General features: G+C 36.5%; 1 protein-coding gene across 1 annotated transcript in view; it reads right to left on the minus strand.

The window, feature by feature from the left end:
- The window catches only part of EPM2A (EPM2A glucan phosphatase, laforin), a 73,711-nt gene that overhangs the window by 43,408 nt on the left and 5,442 nt on the right, over positions 1–24,861 (minus strand). The window lies entirely within an intron of this gene.

Here is a 24,861-nt window from a genome sequence, read left to right on the forward strand (position 1 = left end):
AGATGGAAGAATATGTTTCTGAAAACACTACCTGCCCAGTATCGACTACACGAGTAAGCGGATCCTTTACTTCTATGAAAATTGTAAATCATACGTTATTTTTATTAGCCCATCTTATGTCACCAACCCCATTTCAAATTATTCTTTTCCTTAAACTACCTAACTTCCATAGTCATCATTAATAAAAGAAACATAAGCAAAATAAAAATACGAGTAAGTCACATTTCTTGTGAATATAAAATTTTGACTCATTTGTTTCTTGCTCTGTCTTACAAAATAGTTAATCTGAAGTTATTTGTTATAAAATCTCAAAAAAAAAATCCTACATAATGCAATATATACACACCTTACTGTTAAATTGTATACCTGAAACTTACTGGATTTTGTTAACCAATGTCACCATAATAAAGTTTTTATTTTAAAAAAAATCCTTAAGTAATTGGGCAATTCTTTAAGAATATAATTCCCTTCCATTAGCTAGAAGGCACAGGATGGCTTTCTTAAGAAATCATCACTGATCTTCTTAGATCAGATTCCTCTTTTTCTCTTGATAGCTAGAAGGCATTACACCAACTGCTCTACTAACCTTAATATTTAATAGATGAAAACATAATCCCACTTCTAGAAATATACCTAACAGAAATATTAGCAAGAACAAAGATACATACAGATATATATGTATGTGTGTAGCAATACTATTTTAATAGCAAAAATTGTAAACTATATAAATTCATCTTATATATATATTCTTTCACATAATATTTGAGAGTCAACTATATGACAGGCACTGTGCTAAGTCATGTTAAGGATTCAGGTATTTACTATATGAGCAATAAAAAAAAATTAAAATATTTTAAACAGGCAGGTGAAATAACCAAATTTGTATTTTGAGAAGATCTCTCTGGTTACAGAGTAAAAAATTAAGTCAAGCACAATGAGATTAGAAGCAGAAAGTCCATTTAGGAATGAATCCACAGCATTAGCCCATGTAGGAGATGATGAAAGCTTTGAGGTAAAAATGGAAAGAAGTGGGCAGATTAAGTAGGTAAAAGCCACACAACTCAGTGATTCATTAGAAATGAGAAGTGAAGGAAAGAGGAAATCAGTAAGGTTCTAGCAAATATAACTCAATATATAGTAGTTTTATTTACTGAGATGCAAAATCTGGAAAAGGTTGGAAGGGAAGATTATCAGCCTGACTTGACATGTTGGGTTTGGGTGCCATTCAGATATCCAAAAAGAAATGTTAAGTGGAGAGTTGGAATTATTGGTTTGACACTCAGATCAGAAACCTGAACTAGGAAAAGAAATTTATGCATCATCTGAGTGTAAAGGGCAATTGAAACAAGGATTTAGATGAGTTCTCCCAAAAAAACAATATTGAGAAGAAAAGAATTCTAGAACCAAGTCTGAAAGCATCCCAACATTTAATAGCTGGATGGAGAAGGATGAGCTTACGAAGGACATAGAAAGAGAGCTGGGGAGGAAAACTGGGAGGTGGGAGAGCATGACTCAAAGTGTAAACAGACTAAAAGCCGGATGGATGCGTGTGTGACATTAACAGTAGCTACATCTGTAACACGGAATTGGGAAGGGGGTACTATTTTACTCGAACCTACTCTGAATTCGTTGGATCTGTTACAAAAAGTATGTAATACTTTTTAGTTTAATAAAAGAATAACATCTATGGCTCCCACTTATAATAATTTAAATGATACAATTTAAATAAATATAATTCTTGAGGATATCAACTATACATAAATTGTAATGTTCAAGAAAAATTCCTTCTATAACATCAACTTCCTAAGAATTCTTCATTCCTAGAATTAGTTTCTTTAACTACTCACTTTTACACATATGTGTTTTAGGCAATTTTTAAAGGAATCTTTCATATATCGTAATCTGGGTTATGCAAATTGTTTTCCAGTGTCTTTACAAAGTTGGTCATTGTCTTCTTCTGACTTTAAAGAAAGAGCAAATATAAACAATAAAATAAATCTTGTTTTTGATGGCTTTTTTATCTGGGATTATGGAGTAAATGTCCTTTTTCCTATTCCTCCCACTAAGTACAACTTAAAAAAAAAAAAAAAAAAAAAAACCACTGGTCTATAAACACAAACATAAGAAGACTCTGAAAGGCAAGGAGCAGGCAGACCACCCAGGGACACTGGGACTAAGGAACTACACAGTGGTAAGTACCCTAAGTTGTTTTTTTGTTTGTTTGATTGACTGATTGATAGATTGATTGATTGTTTTGCCTAACATAACCCAGACGTGGATGTGAAAAAGCCGGCAACCAAGTAACACCAATAAGTAGAAACAAAAGAAAGCCCAACGGTCAGCTCTTTCTAGACAAAGGAGAAAGGTACAGCGTAGCAAGGCAGAAAACTTTTAGACAATAACATAACTGCCCTACCCCAGCTCAACACCACTTAAGCAAAGGCCAAGTGAGGAAGCTAGACTTCTACCTTCCCCAGGCCGGTGGTGTCAAAGGCGGCAAGACTTCAAACACTGCCCTTGGCAATGCCGGTGGAAGCCAGGTGGGGAAGTGAACTTCTACCCACAAATAGCAGCAAAAAGGTACCCTCCCCTTCCCACCGATGTGTCAGAGGAGACCTAGGAGAAAGTCAGGACTTTCACCTCCTTCCCACCCCTGCCATCAGGGCAAGTCATGTGGGAAGAAGTAACACGGGGCATCTCTCTCAGCCAGGGAGACATCGGTGGGGGCCTACTGGAAAGCCGGAACTCCCACCCCAGTCAGAAGTGATAAGAAGTACAATCCATAGAGCTGTCAGTGGAGCCTGGGTGGGGGACCTGGGTGATGAGGTGGCCCTCCCGCTTGCCTACTGTTGCAGTGTCAGAGGAACCCAGTTAAAACAGAAAGAATAAATAAGATCCAGGGTCTCATTACATAATATCCAAAATGTCCAGGTTCTAATAGGAAGTCACTTATATCAAGAATCATAACTATCTCCAAATGAATCATAATTTTTAAAAAAAAACTCACGTTAGGCAAGTTAGAATAAAGCGGGTCAACATGAAGGAATAAAAGATCTGCTTCTGGAACTCCAATTAAATCCAGAGAAGGAACCTCAGAATGTAAAAAATCAGAACTAACGTATCATTTACAATAGTTCTGTAAGCTTGAAATTTCGGGTTAAAAAGAATTTATTTTTATAAAGTCAGAAGTTTTGAAATTATATTGAACAGCAATATCTATTGGATAGTGTAGTCGACTTAAAATTAAAATTCTAATTATTCAGGTTATTTTATTTGAATTTATCCTCTTTGGAGTTTAATTACTGTACAGTTTTTATTTCTAGCACATGAACATAAATTCTGAACCCAACACATTCGTTTCTAATTTTAACACATTAATTGACCCAAATTGGATCTCTCTCATGCCCCATCTGTTACAAAATCAGAAACTATTGGTGCGTAAAGCTGTACAAACATGGTATAATCATGACCAAGTTTTTGGCATTTTGATATTGTTATAATGGTAAAAACAAAACAAAATATTTTTTAAAAAATATTTTTGTTCAACCAACTGCCTCTTTGAGAGGGTGGACCCTGTTCAGGCTGAGCACTTTGATAAACTGGAATAGGCAACAATAGAAAATTGCTGAGTTTCGGAAGAGGGATGGAGCCAGCTGAACTCTCCTGCACCACGGACTATAGGACATGGGTGCCATGAAGGATGGAGAGGATGGAGAAAACAGTGTGAAGATTGAGAAGGAAAGATGAGATGGAGAAAAAGAAGAAGAAAGAGAGAATCCAGCTGGCCAGCTACTAGGGTGAAGTGGATAATCAAAACATCCAGGTCCTGAGACCACCAAAGACCAGGTAACTAACGGCAGTTTAAAACTTAATTCGAAGTTGTTCACCCTGCTGTAATAGCCCTCTCTTATCCCATCGTCAATGTACCCTATTACACTCACACATAGATTTCTTGTGTGGAGAGAAAGGAGATGGTCCACTAATGAAAGTTTATTTAAAAATTGAACTCCTTGCCTATGTTGAGTTGATGTAGAACAGGGCAACATGAGCAGAGCCACACAAAGGGGTGTGCGCTGAGCAGAGCAGAAGCAGGAAAACAGCGTCAAGGATAACGATGAGGATATGAACCTCCCCCTGTTACACAGGCATCTTAGAGAGGCTTCTATCCTCCCCAATGTACAGGAACAGGGACTGAAAAAAAAATACACACGTGCGCGTGCGCGCGCGCACACACACGTAAATATCAGAAGGAGGAAGGCTACAGTTAAAATTTAACCTATGCGATTAGAGTCTTTACAAGCTTTCAGAATCTGCATATGTACACCAGAATAAAATAATAAGCAAGCAATGAGATTTAATAAGAAAATGATAAATAATACATGACACACACCAAACATTTTTATTTACAAGAAGTTTATCTCATTTAATGATAAGAACATACGCACCTTAAATGCAAAATGTAAGTACACGACATGTCATGCTAATGGCAAAAATAATAAAATCTGGCTAATTAAAATTAGAAAATCAATGACTACCTAGGGGTATAAAGAAAGTTCTGTACTGACTCAGGTAGACCAAAGCCTAGGTCCTGTTATGCAATACTACATTAAAATAACAGGAGGTTTACATAGTTAAGAGTGCTATGCCTACAGGTAAGAGCTAAAATAACTCTTAGGAAAAATCTAAGAGAGAATAGCCCAATAAATTCAGGAAAGAGCTCCAAGGGTTTTAATTAAAAATAATAATAATGACTACAAAGACAAATAAGTGGCCCACTTGGCAAGGCTGAAAAGAAAAATTAGATTTAGAGTTAATAAGGTTTTCCTACAATAGATCTGATAATATTATTTGTTAAGGAGGCTGGAGTTTGGAGCCTGAAAAGAAAATATCGAACATGACAGGGTAATTATGGTAATGACTCAAACATCTGGCTCAAGTGTGTATCTGTGTGCATGTGTGTGTGTGCTTGCATGCATGTGTGTGCATGCATGTGTATACATGTGCGATTGTGTTTCAAGGTAGAAAATGAATTATTATCAGTGATTGCTATTTTTATGGCAAATGGTAAGTTGAAATGTGGGATATGAAAGCATCGTCCTTTCTGTTCATCTGTACAGAACATGTAAACTTGTCAGCTCTTTTGGTCAAAAATAAGCCACTCGGCCTAAGACAATTGCTTCACAGAATTACCAGTGGGCTCATCCCCTTGTACATAATGAGGATGGCTTCATTACCTCTCATAAATAATCAGACTTAAGACCATTCATATATACTTTAAACTCTATGAAATAATCAACAAAAGTCCTTCAGACGGATGTTTAGTAGCCAGGTGTGAAGTGCTGGTCCTCTCAAAGGTGAAAGAAAAAGGGAACAGTGGGAGTTATTAATAAAGCTTAGCCTTTAATTCACTCTCTGTCAGATCCCTAGAGGGGATCTTTTAGGTAAAACTCCAGGAGGAGCCTTGATCACTTCCAGCTCAGAATTTTAAGGAGACTTAATTAACACCTGCCAAACCATACAGAGCAAAAAATATTAGAAAGAAAAACTCCCATGATTAGAGAAAGATATGGGTGAAATGAAGGCTTAGATCAGCTAAGTTGAAGAAATGTGATACGAAAAAAAACCATGTGAGAAAAGCAAATTCAATAGTTCTTTTCTTAAAAAACTAATAATATCAAATTATGAACTAAACTTTGTTCCCCTCATATTTGCATGCTGAAGCTCCAATTCCCAATTGTACTGTGTTTGGTGATAGGGCCTTTAGGTAATTAGATAATTAGGGTTAAATGAGATCATAAAGGTCCGATCTTAAACCAATAGGACTGATGTTCTTATAAGAATGGGAAGACACACTCGAGATCTCTCTCTCTCTCCAGGAAGGTATAGAGAAAAGGTCATGTGAAGACACAGCGAGAAGGCAGCCATCAGCAAGCTGGGAAAAGAGTCCTCACCAGAAACCAAATCTGCTAGCCCTTGATCTGGGATTTCAAATTCCAGAACCATGAGAAAATAAATTCCTGTCATTTAAGCGACCTGGTCTATGCTATTTTGTTACAGCGGCCCAATCATACTAATACGCTCATATATGTGAAATATTCTAGAGTTTAATCCAATTAATAACTACATATTAAAAGCTTTTTACATATCCAGTCTTGTGGTAAACTGAGGTGGACCAATAAAATTTAAAACACGATTCCCACAATAAATGGGCCCTTGTTGAGTAAACAAAGGTTACACAAAGCACTTAGTGAATTAAATAAAATTAAACTAAATGATAAAAATAATTTTAAAACTATGATAAGACACTGATAAATGAACAGATTATTCAAAGTTTGCAAACAGGTTTCATATTCAATGCCATTTTCAATGTATGATGACTGGAATGCTATATCAAGATGTATTTTCAGGAGCAATGGGCTCACAAGGAAAGAAAACTATGATAGATTTATAGCGTGTACACAAATGTAGGAAACTCAAAATGTAGATGGTTGCACCTGTGTGAGCTAGAATTACTGGGAAAGAGTTTGTGATAGAGGGAGTAGGTCACAAGCTGTGACTGACAACAGGGTATGTGTTAGATATATAACCAAAAACACAACAATATATGAATGAGTATGATTCAAAGCAGGAAATAGATAAAAACAAATCTGTTTATTTCAGTGGGTAAAGTGACAACATAATATGAGCTCATAGGAGACCCATGTAACTTACCGAATTCTAAAGGAAGCACTGTTAAACATCTGGATTTCATAAATTGGAAAAGCAGAGAACAGAATTACCATTTCTCTAACCATTTTAAGAAGCCAGATTTTTTTTTAAGTGCAGAAGACTTACATCATTTAGTGATTGGTGATGACACACATATTTCAAAATGGGAAACATCTCAAAGAATAAAGATTCTCTTTAAAAACATCCCAAACAATAGCATTACCAGGCAATTACGCTTCCCTTTAAAGTTGAATACAATAATGGAGCCCTCCTTTTTATATAATTTTTAGAGAAAATCCGAAGTTTAGATTATTCTTAATAGGCTTGACTCAAAGCACTAAGACTGCATTATTAATAATTCATTCAATGTGAGGATAATCTAGAATGAAGCCAATGATTTGACCACCTGATTTGAAATGATCAAATCCTTTTGTAGCTAATTATGCCATGACTCAAGGGATTAAACAAGAAGATCAGCATATTAAAACGCTCCATCTCTGCATAATTAGGTATATTTGCTGGATGCCACATTTACTTTCTATGTCACATGCATCAATGTTTATTCATGTGTTCAATAAATTTTATGTAATTGCTCTGACAATTTTAATGTTGACTTTCCTAATGTCACTTGAACAATTTTTATAGTAGTGTCTAGACTTTGTTGTTAAATTGACAGGTCATTTTTCTCTCCACAGTACTCCCAGAATTGACTAGAAATTTCATTGTGTCTTATCATTTGAATACAAATCCAAGTCACGCTGTAAAAACAGATAAAGTTTTTATAGTAGTATTAGACTCGCTATATAACGCTAAACAGATTTTACTACTTCATCTGACATACCTTGAGTCCCACAATAAAAGCTCCCATGTCACAATGTCACCTATCTTTGTCTACTTTAGATCATATAATGCTGAGACAGAAAATGATACCTTCCCCAGTAGCCATATCTCAAGTGTCCCACATTTAGATGCAAAGAACACAGAATTACGATATTCATCCCAGGAACGCTGAAGAATATTGAGGATTATTTTATACTTAACTCCATTCTAATCCAACTAGTCCAGCAGACATACATTTTAGAAGTTTCATAGTAAGGAAACATTTCGGCATGAAATCTCTCTTCTATTAAGGTTTTTTAGAATGTGGACTAAGTGCTTTAATGAAATATTCCTTTGAGCTGATCTAGTTGTGATGTGAAATCTATCTCTGACAGCTTCGTGCTTTGGTTTCTTCCATGACAAAAAAAAATATATATATATATATATTTTTTTTTTTTTTAATTGACATAATGGAGACATGGCTGATGCAAACGTCATGCAGGCAGTACCCTAATTACTAAAAAGAAACTAAAAATGTCCAACTGGTTAAAAGAGAGGGTAGAGTAGTCAAATATCATTTTTAAAGACTAAATTGTTTCTGAAATTGATAAGCTAGATTCTTTTAAACCCTTTTAATGAGACGTTATAGGCTATAAAAATAAAAGAGTCAATTCGGGGGATTATTTTAAAATTTACCATAGCTATGAACTACATATGCATAAGAAACAGCCGAAGGATGTTCCTTCTGTTAGGACTATGTTTGGTTGCAAGCAACAGAAAATCTAACAGTGACTTCACCAATACAGGTCTATCACCCACATACGAGAGGTGCAAAGCCAGGTAGCCCAGAACTGTTCTGCTTTGCCATCCCTCGCACGTTGACTTTACTGTCATGCATGTCGCCTCACATTCAGAGGGTGACCTCTCGGCATCGTGTCTGGAGTCCGAGCCATGGAGAAGGCTGAAGAGCCTCTGTTCCTTTTCATGAGAAAAGTGAAAGCTTGCCTCACACAAAAGCCTTCTTACCTCTCATTAGCCAGAACTAGGTGACATAGACATCCTTAGACCAATTGCCAGACAAGGAGTAAGATTGCCATACTAGTTAGAGTGACAAAGATTCATCCCACCTCTACCAAAACAAGTCAGGATTCTGTTAGCCAGGGAAAATGGGGAGAACAGATGCTAACCAGGCCACACTGACAGTGGTTGTGATGGGTTTGAACACATCATTTTTTTTCAGCAAATCATTTTGGAAGACAAACCACAATTCTTTAGTTTTTCACATCTCTACGTGATTTAATTCAAAAGTACCTGATGTATTAAATTATTAATTGTAAATTATTTTTAAATCATTCAACAGTAAAACTAAAAGCATTTGAACATACTTTAAAAACTTGAAAAATTGCCAGAAAGACACACGGAGAGAGGTTATTTGTCTAAAGCTCGATTGTTTGACTTGAACAACCTCTTTGCTATGGTACAGAATCTCCTCCTTTTATTCCTAGCATTAAACCTCCCCAAATCCTTCCTCTTCTGGTTTTCCTATAGTCTCTGCCCCATCATCATTTCTTTTAATCTTATCTTTCCTCTAACTGGCCCTGTCCTCACCAAACAATCTCACTTTCCTTTTCATTCTTCGGTGCACTACAATTTGGCATCTGCCCTCAACACTCCACTGGAAAAAAAATCTTTAAATGAACTCATCTCCTAACTGTCACGTTCATTTTTCATCTTCCTTTAATGCCTGCAGCATTTAATAATTCCCATTCTCTGTTGAAACTTCTCTCTGTTGGTTCTATAACGCTCTTCTCCTGGAAGGCAGTATATTGTAGCCCATGGATGGACTCAACATTCAGACTCAGACGCCATTCCAAGTTATACTATTTACCACTTGTAAATAGAAAATCATTAAAGCAACCCTGTGCCTCCATTTTCTCATTTGTGAAGAAAAGGGATCCTGGTTCTACTACCTACCTCATAGAGTTGTTGCGAAGGAATTCAATTAGATAATCTATTTAAAGGATTAAACACAGGACCCGCTGTGGTTGGTGTTCAATAACAACTCAATAACAACCCTTATGACTATTCTTCTTTTACATTCTTCTAGTCCTTCCAGACTGTTTGCAAAACTGTACACTGACTTGCAAAACAGGTAAACCACTAAAAGAACTCAAGGTGTTGTTTTGTATAGTTTTATTAATAATAGCCTCAAAATGGAAATAGCACAAGTGTCCATCAAAGGAAAATACAGAAACAAATTGTGGGATATTGATATAATGAAGTTCTGTTCTCATCCATAAAAAAAAAAAAAAAAAAAAAAAAACTACTGGTACACAAAACAACTTTGTTCAGACCTACATGTTTCAAGATAAGACCACAACGAGTTACTTCACATGAGTTGTGTATTCCAAAGATCAGATCACTGATTCTTTCAGCAACTCACCTAGTTTACAAATTCTGACCAGTCTCTGCCCAAACTGTGCTAACTTCTCCCTAAAACCAAAACTAATGGGAAAATTCCAAAAAATCTTTTTCTTATGAATTGTTTTCAAGGCAAATTTCTCTAGTTCTCTATTCTTTAAAAATCATTTATTAATGCAAATACGAGGCCTAAATTCTATTAATTCCTTGAGTTCCTTGGTTTATTTCTGTCACTGAGACGTAATATTTTAAATGTTGCTTCTCTCAGACAAAATAGCAATTATCTCTCCCAGTTCTCTCTTCTCAGCAAACATGAGAAGCATGCCTCCTCACTCACTGATGCAAAGCTTTGGCAGGGAAGCACCTAGACAGGTGACTCGACACACCACTTGCGTTCACCCTCACGTTCTTCCTGGTTTATTAATCAGAGCACTTTAGATTCAGTTGTTCAACTTGCAATGAATCCACCTAACTAATCAGCCAGCCAGTTGCTGTTTAATTTGCGCAAAAAAAAATTGTGGGATTTTTCTAAAATCCTTTGCTTTAACTAAGATACACTATTCCTCCATTTTACCCCTTGTGCAAATGAGGATTAATACATGATGAGGTTAAAGCAGTTTTTAAATCTACTTCAAAAATACGAAATGATGATGAAATATCGGGGTTTTTTGTTTGTTTGTTTGTTTACTTTATGTCAATCACAAGTCTCTTTGAGAATCAGTTAGAAACTAAGGGTCATCCTCTCACAATTTTTTAAAATGGTGCACACAGCTTATCATTATTCTATATATCAGAAGAGAGGAAATGTGGTTCATAATTATAACCACTAAGAGAAAAAGATTAAATTTTCATTAACATGCCAATTCAAGTCAGACACCCATTTTTCAAAAAACTTATTCTCCCTGAAAACAGCAAAGATTTATTTAGCACAAAACAATTAAAATTTTCTATCAAGTGTCAGCCATTTAAAAATAAAAATTTCTCTGTGTACAGGAAGTTTTATAAACAACTTTTCAATAGCCTGATTTTCAAAGCTGCTACTTTCTCTTGTATAGAATGTAGTGACTATGGCAGTTAAAAAATAGCATTGACAGTCTCCTTACAAGTAAAAGCAAGCAATCCATTATGTTGCTAAATATTTTAATTCTTTTTCTGTGCTACAGGACAAGACTATTCTAATAGACCTCGGCTGTCACTTATATTGAAGCCTTAATATCAACAGAAGTTAGCAAGGAATTACTTATAAAGCTTTACAAGTATACTTTTCTTATTTAACTCATTTTGTAGAATTTATTCTCTAAGAAATTCTGACACAAAGTAAACTGATATGGAACCATGATAAAATGTTTCTCAAACCTGTCATAGGCATCAAAGGATTCAGCATAACAACTTTATGATCTTTTGATACATAAGATAAAGTAAACATCACTAGTATTATCAGTCAAAAAAAAGTCTACATGAGTTTATTGAAAAAATAATTCTTAAAGCATTCGCGAAGTCAATGGCAAGATTTTGCAGGTGATTTTTAACTGTTTTTAATTACCTACATCAAAGTAATTTGTTCACATTTGAGCTATTTAACACTTCCCTAATGAAATTTTGAATACATCACTAAATTTTAGAAAAACTGTCCCCACATTTAAGTCATTAATCCTTTCTTTAAAAAAATTAATGGCAACACCTTCTCAGAATTGTTTTTGGGAGCCAGAAAGAGCATGAGATAGAGAAGGGGAAAAACAAGGTTGGGAGAGAATGCGATGGTGATCAAATGTTTTTCTATGAGATTATATACAAACTGTAAAATTAGAGTACAAGTGAAATACTGCCACCCAGTGGAATTAGAGTATAAACAAAATCTTCAAATTTGAAAACATGGCAAAAATTTTGTATCACTTTTCAATTGGAATAGAGCTTAATAATTTCCGAAATACTTTCAAAAATATTATCCCTTAAAAAGCAATCCAATGGGACAGATGGCAGAAGTGTGAGTCCATCCTTTCCTGAATCTGAGCGTCTAGCAGATTAAATGACGCGACAGGGTTCTACGTTTATTTTATTAAGTATTAAGGGAAGAACTGGAGCCCGAGGCTGCTGGCTCCCAGTTCACTGCTGCTCACACCATGCGCCCCCACTAAAGAGTCTTTGACATCTCTCTGCTCCGGTCCAACACTGTATTTCATAGAGGCTCGGAGATTATCAAGTCTTCCCACACATTTCCAAGGGGTCTTTGGAGTATAGCATGAAGCAGTGCCCTACTGTCACAAATAGTCTCGGAAGCCCTGTATTTTTCCTTTAAAAATATGTATAAGATTTATGTCCCATCGCGTATCATACACACGTCTATTTTAATCATAAAATGTGGGGGTTTTTTCCTCAAATATCTTATAGAAAAATTACTGCTTTAAAACAATGGTGCACTTCACCCTGTACTACAAACTCGCTGCTAGCCCAGGACCACTGAAGATGGGAGGATGGAGAGTATGAGTATTCCAGTTTGAGACACTTAAAAAGAAAGTGACTTGCTCCAGTTCATTCATTTATCAAGTATTTGATGAACGCCTCCCAAATGCCAGGCATCATCTTAGGTCCTGGGACATGCGATGATAAGAAACCACCCCAAATTATCAGTGGCATAGAAGAACAAAGTTTTCTTTCTCTCTCATGCTAGCATGTATCACGGATTGGCTAAGGGCTCTTCTTCACATGGTCACCATCTTCATGCTGGGACATTTAGACAAAGCAATCAATACTTGGAACATCAACAGTCATCTACTGACAGACAGAAAAGAGTGAGGCAAAGCTTCAGGAAGTGACACATAACATTTCCTCTCACATTTTGTTGGCCAAAGCTGGCCACATGACAAAGATCTACTCCTCCGACAGGGCAAAGAATAATCTTCCCATGGGGAGAGGGTATGGATATTGGTAAATAGCAATGGTACGCCACACCCCAACTTTTCCAAATATACTAAGAAAAGAAGAGTAACATAGAGGTCAGATTTGTCAGTATGTGGGTGAGAATCCAAGCAATATTTTTAAAAAATATTAACAGAAAGTGTTATTATAGAAGGCTAGAGACCCTAGAATACAGACTTCAGATACATGAGATAAAAATGAGTATATGTTAGAGAAGTAGACAGAGAAAAGGTATTTAACGTCTGCAGGTATGAATTATGACTCTAAGTGCCATTCTGGACACAGCAGGAGCTGCCTCTGTCCAGTGAAGGATGCTCCATCTTATCTGAAGCAACATGGCAGGGTTGCTTATTGTGCATATACACAAAACTATAGCCAGGTGGATGGGAGTATCAGAGCCAGATGTACACAAATTATATCCAGGATCAACACATCAAGGCTGCCAAACTTATATGTATATAAAACCCACAACCAGGTGAGTGGGGGCAATGGAGCCAGCAAGTGCACCAATCATCCACATGACCAAAATATGTGAGTTCACTAAACTGCATACTATGTTTATAGCTCAGCAGAACTTGTACCAGCTGGAGTGCATGTTGATCCTTCCCTACGTTAAAGGTAGAAGGGTAAGTCTCTGACCAGAGGCTCTGATGAAATCCTTCATACTGAATCCAATCAACGCTGATGACTTACTTGGCTGCCAGAGAAAAAGAAAGCAATCTTATCTCTAATGCCATTAATGGACCATGGCAAATAAGCTACTAATCCCTTGTTCCCTACTCTAAAGAAATGTGCAAATGCATGTGTGAGCCTTGTGCATCAGTCAGAAGGTTTTCTTAAGATTTAAAGAGATTACCTCTGATTGGGTTTCATACTGTTGTACCAAAGCCAATGGAATAATGTAGTATGTTTCATAGCAGGTCTAACACTGCCACAATTTTAACAGAAGTTTAAGAAAAAGACACAGCATTAACAAAGAGTTGCATGAAATGGGGAAAAATAAAGAGTCTAGGTGGTCGAAGCTTAGATTGCCTTTAGGAAGAGCAGAAGTGCAGGCAAAAGTAACTAACTGCTGGACTGTGAGGAACTCAAAGGGTCGTACTAAAAAGGTTAGGCTCACTTTATAGGAAATAAGGAATCATCAGATAATTTTTAATCTCACACGTGACATAGCCAGTCTGTATTTTAGGAAGGTAACTCTGGCAGCAACGTGGAGGAAGGAATGAATGGAGAAGGGATGCAAAGGAATTGAATCACGTAGAAGACCACTGAGATGCCGAGGACCCAAACGACAGCAGGAGCAACAGGATGAAAATAAAAAGGGGTGACTGGGTTGGGGCAGACGTGGGGAGAAGTGAAATATTTCCACTGCAGAATCTCTCACAGCGGTCTCCAAAACCAGTTGATTAACAAAATTGTAAAATTTTGTAAAAATTGTGAAATTAGTATTCCCTGGCTAATCCCAGAACTATTAAATTAAAATCTCAAAAGTTGTGGCCTATGAATGTGTGTCATACCCCACGACACACTCATGATGCAGGCAATTCAGCCTAAGAAGTTCTTACATTTCCATATACCTGAGTGACTGAACTGTGGTGTCTTTAAATCAGGATCACAGAAAAAGCCTTGTGAAGATGGATCTTGAGTTGAAGTTTGGATATATTGAGTTTAAAGCACTTACAGGACAAGCAGTAGAAGTCTTATATAGATGACAGAACAAGTTAGAGCTAAAGCTATACCATCACAAGACTGGAGGGAGGAGGTCTTCCAAAGAAAGAATGTAGCTGGAGATAAGAAGTGATTGAGGGAAAAAGCTCAAAGAGCACTTACACTTAATAGTAGTGCCCAGAAAGGATGAATTTGGTAATAATAGGGTTGGCCATGGAAGGATAAATGTACCAACAGCTAATTCCATTAAATTAGCATTGAACCATATTGCCTTACTTGTTCACAACAAAGTAAAGCCCTATATCAAACCAGTTCATGCATTTCCGAGTAAAAATGTCAAGTTAGGTGTGCCAGCTACCCACCTTATGGTTTCCTATTGCCCATCCAAGAATTATCTGTATCAATGTCACCTGAGGTAGATTTTTTAAAAACATGGACTCTTATAACTCAACAACTGAAAGGCAAACAACCCAGTTAAAAATGGGCGAAGAATCTGAATAAATATTTTTCCAAGAAGATACAAATACATATGTGTATCTTCTGATTGACATATGGCCAATAAGCACATAAAAAAACATCCAACATCATCAGTCATTAGGGAAATGCAATTCAAAACCGCATTAACAGCACTTCACGTACTCTGAGGTGACTAAAATAAAAAATACTGTTAATAACAATTGTTATCAAGGATGTAAAGAAACAGAAGTTCTCATACACTCGTGGTGGAAATGTAAAATGGTGCAGTCACTTTGTAAAAAGTTCAATAGTTCTTCAAAAGTTAAACTATGGAGTTAACGCATACATCAGCAACTCCACTTCCAGGTATATACTCAAAGGAAGTGAAGAGACATATCCACACAAAATGCACACAGACATTCACAGCGGCATTATAAATACGTGATTCATCATTAACTGATGAATGAATAAGTGAAAAAGTGGCACATCTATACAATGAAATATTACTCAGCAATAAAAGTGAATGAAGTACTAAGACATGTTACAATATGTATGAACCTTAAAAACATTATGCTAAGTGACAGAAGTCAATTACAAATGGCCACATAATGTATGATTCCATTTATAGAAAATATCCAGAATAAGTAAACCCATAGAGACACAAAGTACATTAGTGCTTGCCAGAGCCTGGCGATTGATTAGTAATGAGTACAGTGTTTCTCTTTGGAGTGGTAAAAACATTGCAGAATTAGTGTTGGTGGTTACAGGACTTTATGAATTTAATAAAAAACACTGAACTCTATGCTTTAAAGGAGTGAATTTCATGGTATGTGAATTATATCTCAATAAAACTGTTAAAACACACACACACACACTTTCTAGGCTTTACCCATGGAGATTCTGTAAGTCCATGATTGACCCAAGAATGTATACATTTAAAAAGCTCTCCGTTTGATGTATTTCACTTAGCATAATATCCTCTATGTCTATCCATGTTGTCACACTGGCAAGATTTTATTCTTTTTTACGGCTGAGTAATATTCTATTTATACATGCACCACATCTTCCTTATCCATTCATCTATTGATAAACAGCTAGTTTGCTTCCATGTCTTGGCTATTATAAATAATGCTGCAATGAACAGAGGCATGCATATATCTTTTTGAATTAGTGTTTGGAATTTATTCGGGTAAATACCTAGAAGTAGAAAAGCTGGGTCATATAATAGTTTTATTTTCAGTTTTTTCCGGAACCTCCAGCTAAATGCCATATGAATTCACTTATATGTGGAATTTAAACAAACAAAGAAACAAATAAACTCACATATACAAAGAATAGACTGATGGTTGCCAGATGGGATTGGAAAAATAGGTAAAAGAGGCGAAAGGGATTGAGTACAAATTGCCGGTTATGACAAACAGACGTGGGAGGGAGGGAAAATAAATGGCATAGTCGATAAGGGGCTTCGTTCATCCCTCTGGCAACTACATCAAAGTTGTGACAGAAACGTGGAGCAAAGAGCAAGGAAAGTTGCCTGGCGCCTAGATGAACAGAAGCACTACAACTAGGAAAAGAAATAATTAATCAACCTGTAACGGTAGAAGGTAGGTGGGGATGAAGACCTGCCCAGCGGCTGAGTGGGACAGAGGCTGTGGCAGCTGCAGACGCCTCTCAAAGGGGCCGGGGCTGCGAGCAGATTTTTGCTGTGACAGACCTGCTCGCTCTGAAGCACCACTGCCCAGTCAGCTGCTTGGGGGGCACCATGGACTTACAGAGGGACACTGAGTTGTCGGAGCAAGGACCAGAGGTGAGGCTCGCTCCCTGGCAGAAGTGTCGGCAGGATCCAGTGTTCCTCTGTTGAGCCCTCCCTGCTCCCAGTGTGCGGACACAGCACCGCCATAGCTGAGATGTCATCAAACTGGAGAACAGAGGTCGCTCCGCCCAGAGGATTCCCTGAAACTCCACCTCCCCAACTCGTGGCCCCACCCAAACCACATCCAGGTGTGTCCTCTGCAGCGCCAAGACTCAAAATGGTCGCAGCTGACCTCGTTTTCTGGTGTGATTTCTTGAGGCAACTATAAGCAATATGTAGATTTCTGGCTGAATCATAACAGGTGGCCCCAGAGGGGCACAGGATGGGGCTAAAGTTGGCCTGCTGCTGAACCCCTCTCAGGACTATGCCACTGGACACCAACTGCACAAAGCCACACTAATAAAACCAGGAGACTTAGGAGCTTTGCTTAGTACATAGAAACAGACACAGAAAGGCAGCCAAAATGGGAAGACAAAGAAGCAGAAACCATATGAGGGAACAGAGATCCAGAAATAATGGAGTCGAGCAATCTAACAGATGCAGAATTCAAAACACTTGTTATAAAGATGAAAAGTGAACTTAGGGGAAGTATATATGAATTCATGAGACCTTTAACAAAGAGATAAAAATGGAAATGGAAATAATAAAAGGGAACTAGTCAATGAAGAACATGTTATCTGAGATGAAGCGTATATTAGTGGGAATTAACAGAGTGGATAAAGAAGAGGCTCAGACCACCATCGATATAGAGGAAGGGGAAGTCAATCAGAATGGCAAGAAAAAAGAAGCCAAGACTATAATAATAATTTAAGGAGCCTATAGGACACAATTAAATGTAAAAATATCCATGTCATAAGGGTACCTGAAGGAAACAAGACATTGAAGAGCTATTTGAAAAAATAATGATGGAAAACTTCCCTCACTTGGTGAAGGACATACAACCACAGGAAGCTCAGAGAGTCCCAAGAGAGAGGAACCCAAAGAGGCCCACACCAAGACACATGATAATTAAAATGCCAAAGGTTAAATACAAAGAGAGAATCTTAAAAGCAGCAAGAGAAAAGCAGTTAGTTACCTACAAGGGCACACCCATAAGACTGGCAGCTGATTTCTCAAAAGACACTAAGCAGGACAGAAGGGGTTGGCACAAAATATTCAAAGTGATGAAAACCCAGGATCTACAACCAAGAATACTTTATCCAGCAAAGCTATCATTTAGAGTCAAAGGACAGATAAAGAGCTTCCCAGACAAAAATAAGCTAAAGAAATTTATCAACACCAAGATGGTATTACAGGAAATGTTGGGAGACCACTATAAAGAAAAAAAACATGTACCAAAAACATGAATAAAGAATAGTAATAACTACATTCCTATCAACAAGTACTTCAAAATGGAAAAGAATTAATTGCTCCAGCCAAAAGATAGGGAGGCTGAATAGATAAGAAAACAAGACCCTGACATATGCTGCCTACATGAGACTCACTGCAGATTAAAAGACACACACAGACTAAAAGGAAGGAGATGGAAAAAGATATCGCCTTGATGGAACTAGAAGATATTGCACTGAGTGAAATGGGTCAGATAGAGAAAGATAAATATCACATAATTTCACATACAAGTGGAATCTAAAGAACAAAATCAACAAGAACAACAACAAAAGTGGAAATAAACTCATAGATACAGAGAATATTTTGAGGGCTACTAGATGGGAGGGGGTTGGGAGGACAGCAAAAAAAAAAAAAGGCAAAAGGATTAAGAGATACAGATGGATAGTTGTAGAATAGATATGGAGATGTAGAGTGTAGCATGGGGAAGATGGTTAATAATGTTGTAATAAATATGTATGGGGAAGAGGGGTACTAGATTACTAGATTTAGTAGGATGACTGCTTTGCAAGTTATTTGGATTTCTGATCACTAGGCTGTATAACTGAAACTGGTATATTATTGTATGCCAACTATAATTGAAAAAAACCTCATTGAATTGTACAATGTAAATATGAGCAACTAATTGTCTATTATGGTTCAATAAAGCTGGAGAAAAATTTTTAATAGATGCAGGAATGCAGCATAGGGAACACAATCAATAATATTGTAAATAACTATGGTGCCAAATGTGTACTATACTTATCATGGTGATCACGGCATAAGGTACATATAATTATCTAGTCACTATGTTGTACACCTGAAACTAATATATTGTATGTCAACTACGATTGATAAAATATTTTAATTAAGAATTTGTTTTTAAATACCCGGGTGATACTAATGCACAACCAGGTTGGGGAATCACTGCTATACATAGAAAATTTACTCGTTACTTGAGTGAGAATTGAAGAAAAAGATGTCAAAAGAGATGGCTCAAGAGGAGCAACACAGCAAGAGAGGCTGTCCCTGCCCAAGTCCTCAAGGCCTCGAGGAAGAACGTCCCGCTCGCCGCCCCACCGCGGAGGCCCCCAGCCTCCTCCCCACCCCCCTCACCAGCTGCCCCTACATCGGCCTCTCACCGACACAGCCCGCCCCCCACAAGCTATCACGGGACTCCTAGGGGACCCCACCTCAAAAGGCTCGAGCACCTCGAACCCTTAGATTTTGGCTCTTTCCTTGTCACTTTAATACTACCAGCCTTTCTCATGACTCCTACTTGTAGAAGGTAAAAGTCAGAGCGTCAACTTCCTTTTAAATTCATGTCATACAGATTTTGAAAAATAACTTTGTTTTTGTTTTTATTTCCATAATTACAGAAAGAAGTCAATGAGAGAAGATCCTATTCAAAACACTGCCCTAGTAAGCCTTCCCCAATCCTTCCCCCTTCCTGAATTTCCACCGAGATAAACTGCATCCACTACACTGCACACAGACTTTCAGATTTCTGTTACAGTCCTTACTTGAAAATATGCTTTTTCTCCTCCTCAGCAAGAATATGAGAGTTTTAAACTCAGAGCTTGTGAATTTTTCATCTTTGTATCCCAGCAAGCATCACAATTTCAGGTGGATAATTGAACCTCAAAATTGTTAAATGAGTTGAACGAATGAATCAAATACTGATTCTCATTTGTTAGGGTTTATTTTTTCTTAACTGAGAGAGGGAAAGTAATAAAAATCCTTTTTCTATGGCTAATACCAAAATAAGGCTTTAAACAATACTATAATTTGAGGTTTTACTAAATTAATACATTTTAATATTCAGGGCATTTTTTCCTGTATTAACAGCAGACTACCTACAGGAGTTACTCTTGCTAAGTTTGATTTGGATTATGTCTCTCTACTTTCTTCGAACTCTATGAGATTGATTCATTAATGAATCTCAAGTATATCTCCGTGTGAAATAAATCTCTTCAACCACAATCAAAAGAAAACATTATCAACTGAAAATTTTACATTCAAATTTCTAAACAGACTAAGTAAAGACTGAAGTCTGTGTAAAAGATGTATACACAGCTCTGGGTTAAAGTACTTGTTAATAAATATTTTTATGGGCTATCCCTTCATTGCAAATAAAACAAGGTATCATCAAAAATAATAAACATAAATAATCCAATGACAAAATCCTTAGTCAATTTTTTAATACAAAATATTTATTACTCCCGTTTACAAAGAATGTTCATATATATTAACTCTATGCTTCCTCATAATTATTCAGAACTAGTCAGTGTTTAGAATAGGTTCAAATCTAAGATCATGGAAATAAAATGTAACCACGCCCGCCCCCAAGTTTTCCATGTATGGGAGTCCACATTGCTCCAATTCTAGAATTGGTTTGTATAATGACTGTTGTACTCATCAAAGAGATATTTATTGGTTTCAATTAGTGAAGAAGGTAATATATTGGTAATTCATGGCAAAAAAAAAAAAAAAAAAAACAATGACTGTAAATGTTACATTAACTTTTTCCAAAGTTGCAAATAGTTCATAAAATCTACAAATAAAACATCCAGAAATTGTGGCAATAAGAGATCAAACAATGATAAAAATTATCTTTGCTCATGGAAACAGTGTAGAGCCCTCTACAACTAAAGTGAAAAAGAAAATGCCATAGTAAGCATTCTTCTGATTCTCCGTGATTTAATTAGCTAAAATTTGGGATAAAGCTCTATGTTAATGTGACATTATGATTTAACATTTAAAAACATGAAGGTCATGGAATTGAAAATGTTATGCTTCTCACTACAGTGTACACTGGCTGTTTTACAGACCTGAGCTAGCTGGACGCAGCCCAGGATCCCATCAGAGCAGAAAACTGACAAAATTTTCCAGATAACAAAACTCAAAATGTTTCATGGTGCCGGAATAACAAAACATTTGAATGAGCTTACTGTTACGGAAGCCCTTGCATCAGCATTGGTGACAGACAGAGAGCTTCTCTCATACCTGGTGAAGGCCCAGCCAGTCAGACCTGACCTGCCAGCTGAACTCGTCTCTTCCCTGAAAGCTAAAATCTCCTCAGACTTTTATCACCTCATTAAGCTCTCCATTCTCTGGCTTCCTACAAATCCAATTTAAACATCTTTTTTCAGTCATTCTCAAATCCCCAATACTCATGAACATTATCTTTACAAAAAGAAATATCCTGAATAAAGTATAAAAGCTCTACCACATGTATTTTATTTTCCTAAACGCCACAGAATATGGTATACTGCTGTGTACTAATGTCGCATGCACCTTATTATTTGTCTCCATAGGAGCACCAAGGTGCAATCTTAAGACTGTATTTGCTCTACCACATTTTGAAAAAAAAAAAAAAAAAAAAGTGTTTCATAACTTTTCTCCTTCCTTACAGTGTCAGCATGCAACAATATATATTTTTAATTTTCTCTAAAATTAGAACCTCATTTCGCTCCTAGGGGACAGGAACAAATCATCTAAAAGCAGCAAACATTTTCATTTCAGCTCCCATTATAACTTTTTGGCAAAGGACAAGGATCAGGTATTGGGAGAGATGGAATGAGAAACTGCAATAATATCTACTCCTGTATTATTTTAGTTCAGCATAACTTGTTTGGATATATGGCAAACTGTGGTTTGATCCAACAGGGGGAAAATAATGCTTTTCATTTTTATTTGAATGCCCTTCTCAATGATGTTCTCAAACTTTGTGCTGTTTTCACTGAAACAACACCTTAAATGAATGTTAGGAAGAAAAATAGTGGTGAGGGGGATTAAGAGAACGTCAAGAGAAAAAGACTGGTTGAAATAGTCTTCACTCACCTCTCCAATGATGTTTTTGATGGTTCCTTTGAGTACCATACTCACAGCTATGTTCTTGAAATACTCTCACTTCATCACAAATAAAACAAAAGATGTAGGTCATGTTTAGGAGACCTCTATTCTACTCAGTTTGTCTAATTGAAATTGAGTATATTATATTTACAAAATTTGGATAGAATGTGGATGATATGCCTTATGCAGTACATGTCCATCTATCCTCTACTCTAACACAGTCTTCACCAAGGCGTAGCACAAAGCAGAATCACAAGCAGAAATGGATAATGCAAGTGCTTACCTGGAGGCTGTGGCATGGCCTAGAATATACTCGAAATATTGCTATAGTTTGGGATCAGTGTATGGAGTAGTTCAATATTACATAAAACTACATAAAACTGTACTATGGTGTCCCTTCATATTACCCTCAGAATTGATGTCTTTTATCTAGAATACAGACAACAATGACGTAGTTATAGGGCAAGTTTTTCCACTCAAAGACAACTAATAGCATCTTATAATAACTTACAACTAATAGCATCTTATAATAACTTAGTCAAGAACAATTTTAAGAATGGAATAAACATTGGAAAAAGATCTACTATTTGTTATGGGTTGGTTATGTACTGTAAAAATTCATATTTTGAAGACATGATACTCAGTTCTTCAGAATGTAACCTTATTTGGAGAGGGGGTTTTTACAGCAGTACTCTAGTTAAAATGCGATCATTGGTTGAGCCCTAATTCAATACGACTAGTGTCCTTATAAAAAGAAGACATTTGGACAAGGAGGCCATACAGGGAAGATGATATGAAGACCTGGGGAGAAGAGAGTCATCTCAATGTCAAGGAGACAGAGTGAATCCTTCCCCCATAGGTCTTGGAGGAATCCAGCTCTGCCGACACTTTTATTTTGGATTTCTGGCCATTGGAACTGTGAGACAACAAATTTCTGTATTATTTTTTGTGTTACTTTGCAACACAGCTCTAGTAAACTAATATATTATCTTAAAGATATAAAGTTGTATGTTGATTTAATCTTCGTAAAAAGTAATAATAGATTATTTAAAAATTCAACATTTTCACATGTCCATTCTACCCTAACACAATCGTTGTTGTTGCGCAAAAGGTGGTATGAAGATAAATTATAGTCTATACAGAAAGAATAAAAGAGTGGAGTAAAAAATGTAATAATTTGATGATTGGCTCTCTGGTCATTGCAAGTTAAGACTATAAAGCCTGATCTAGAGATTTGTTGGGAGGGGACAAGATTTAATGGAAGGTTATAATTAGAGAATGAAGGGTCTTCAGAATGAAAGAAGATACTCTCAAAGAAAACATACTTTTAGCAAGGAAGATACAGATTAGACTCAATATATGTATTCTATGTGTCTGTGTGTATATACACATATATATGTACATAAAAATATTAGAAATAAACAACAAAATCAGGAATTACTTTGTAAAAAATTATAAGAATATGCTGGAAAAATAGCTACCTGCAAACTTTTAAAAATCAGTTAGAGACTTACTTTTTCTCCTGCTTATAAAAGCAACAACCAGAAAAATATCAAAATATATTAAACAACCGTTGTTAGATTGTTAGATGCTAACTAAAGGTTGTATGACTATAATCCCTTAGAGAAGGAAAATGAACAAGGTGAACAGTATGAATGCCAGAGATTTCTGTCTGCAGGGAATGGACTCATGATTGAGGAAATAGAAATCTAAATTTGAGGAGAACAAAGTGACTAGAAATTTTAGGGCCAAATTTCAAAGATGACAAAGACATGCAGAGAAAGAGGTCCATAGATATGTATAAAGGTCTCTTAGATGCTTTGGCTGCACCCAGTCTGCAGATGCATAAGGTAGAATTCACCAGAGTTATACAAAGAAGAAATGCCAAGAAAAAAACAGAGCTCACACAGAACTGGCACACATTTGAGTTTCCACCAGAGTGCAGAGACCTTGTTTAATACACAGAGCATTCAGTAGAAAGTGTAGAAAGACCATGGTTCAGTAGTAGGACAAAACTAGGTCTACAGTAAACGCTACTATAGACCTGCCCTTATTAACCTTCAGGAAAAACCTAAAGGAACAAGCTAATCCAAAATAAATGCCAGAGAAAAGTTCCAAACTCTCTGCAACAACATAAAACTAAAATGTCCAGCATCTAAACAAAAATCATTGGATTTACTAAACATCAACAATGAACAATTTAAATTTAAAACTGAAACTTAAAGACAATATAACATTTAAAATAACACACACACACACACACACACACACACACGATCCCTAATATATAAGTTTAACAAAACACGTACAGGATCTGTATGCGAAAAACACTAATGAAAGAAATCAAAAAAGACCTAATTAGAGATATAGTCCATATTCATAGATTGAAAGACTCAATATTATTAACATGATAATTCATCTGCACGTGCTATATCCAATGCAATCCCAATCAAAATCGTAGCGAGCTCTTTTGTAGATAGCAACAAACTGATTCTAAAATGTATATTAAAAGGCGAAGTACCAAGAAGAGTCAACACAATACTGAAGAACAAATTTGGAGAACGAAACACACTCTACTATTGCAAGATTAGTCTAAAGCTACAGTAATGAACACAGTGTGATATTGGTGAAAGAACAGACCCAGATCAGTGGAATGAATGGAGAGCCCAGAAACAGACCCATGCAATGCGACAACTGATTTTCCATAAAGGCAATTCAAAGAAGGAAAGTATTTTTAATAAATGGTACTGGAACAACTGGATATCTGTACACACACACACACACACACACACACACACACAGCCTAGAAACAGACCTCACACCATACATAAAAGTTAACA

Source organism: Rousettus aegyptiacus, unplaced genomic scaffold, assembly GCF_014176215.1.
Source record: "Rousettus aegyptiacus isolate mRouAeg1 unplaced genomic scaffold, mRouAeg1.p scaffold_m13_p_1, whole genome shotgun sequence".
NCBI classification, from domain to species: Eukaryota; Metazoa; Chordata; class Mammalia; order Chiroptera; family Pteropodidae; genus Rousettus; species Rousettus aegyptiacus.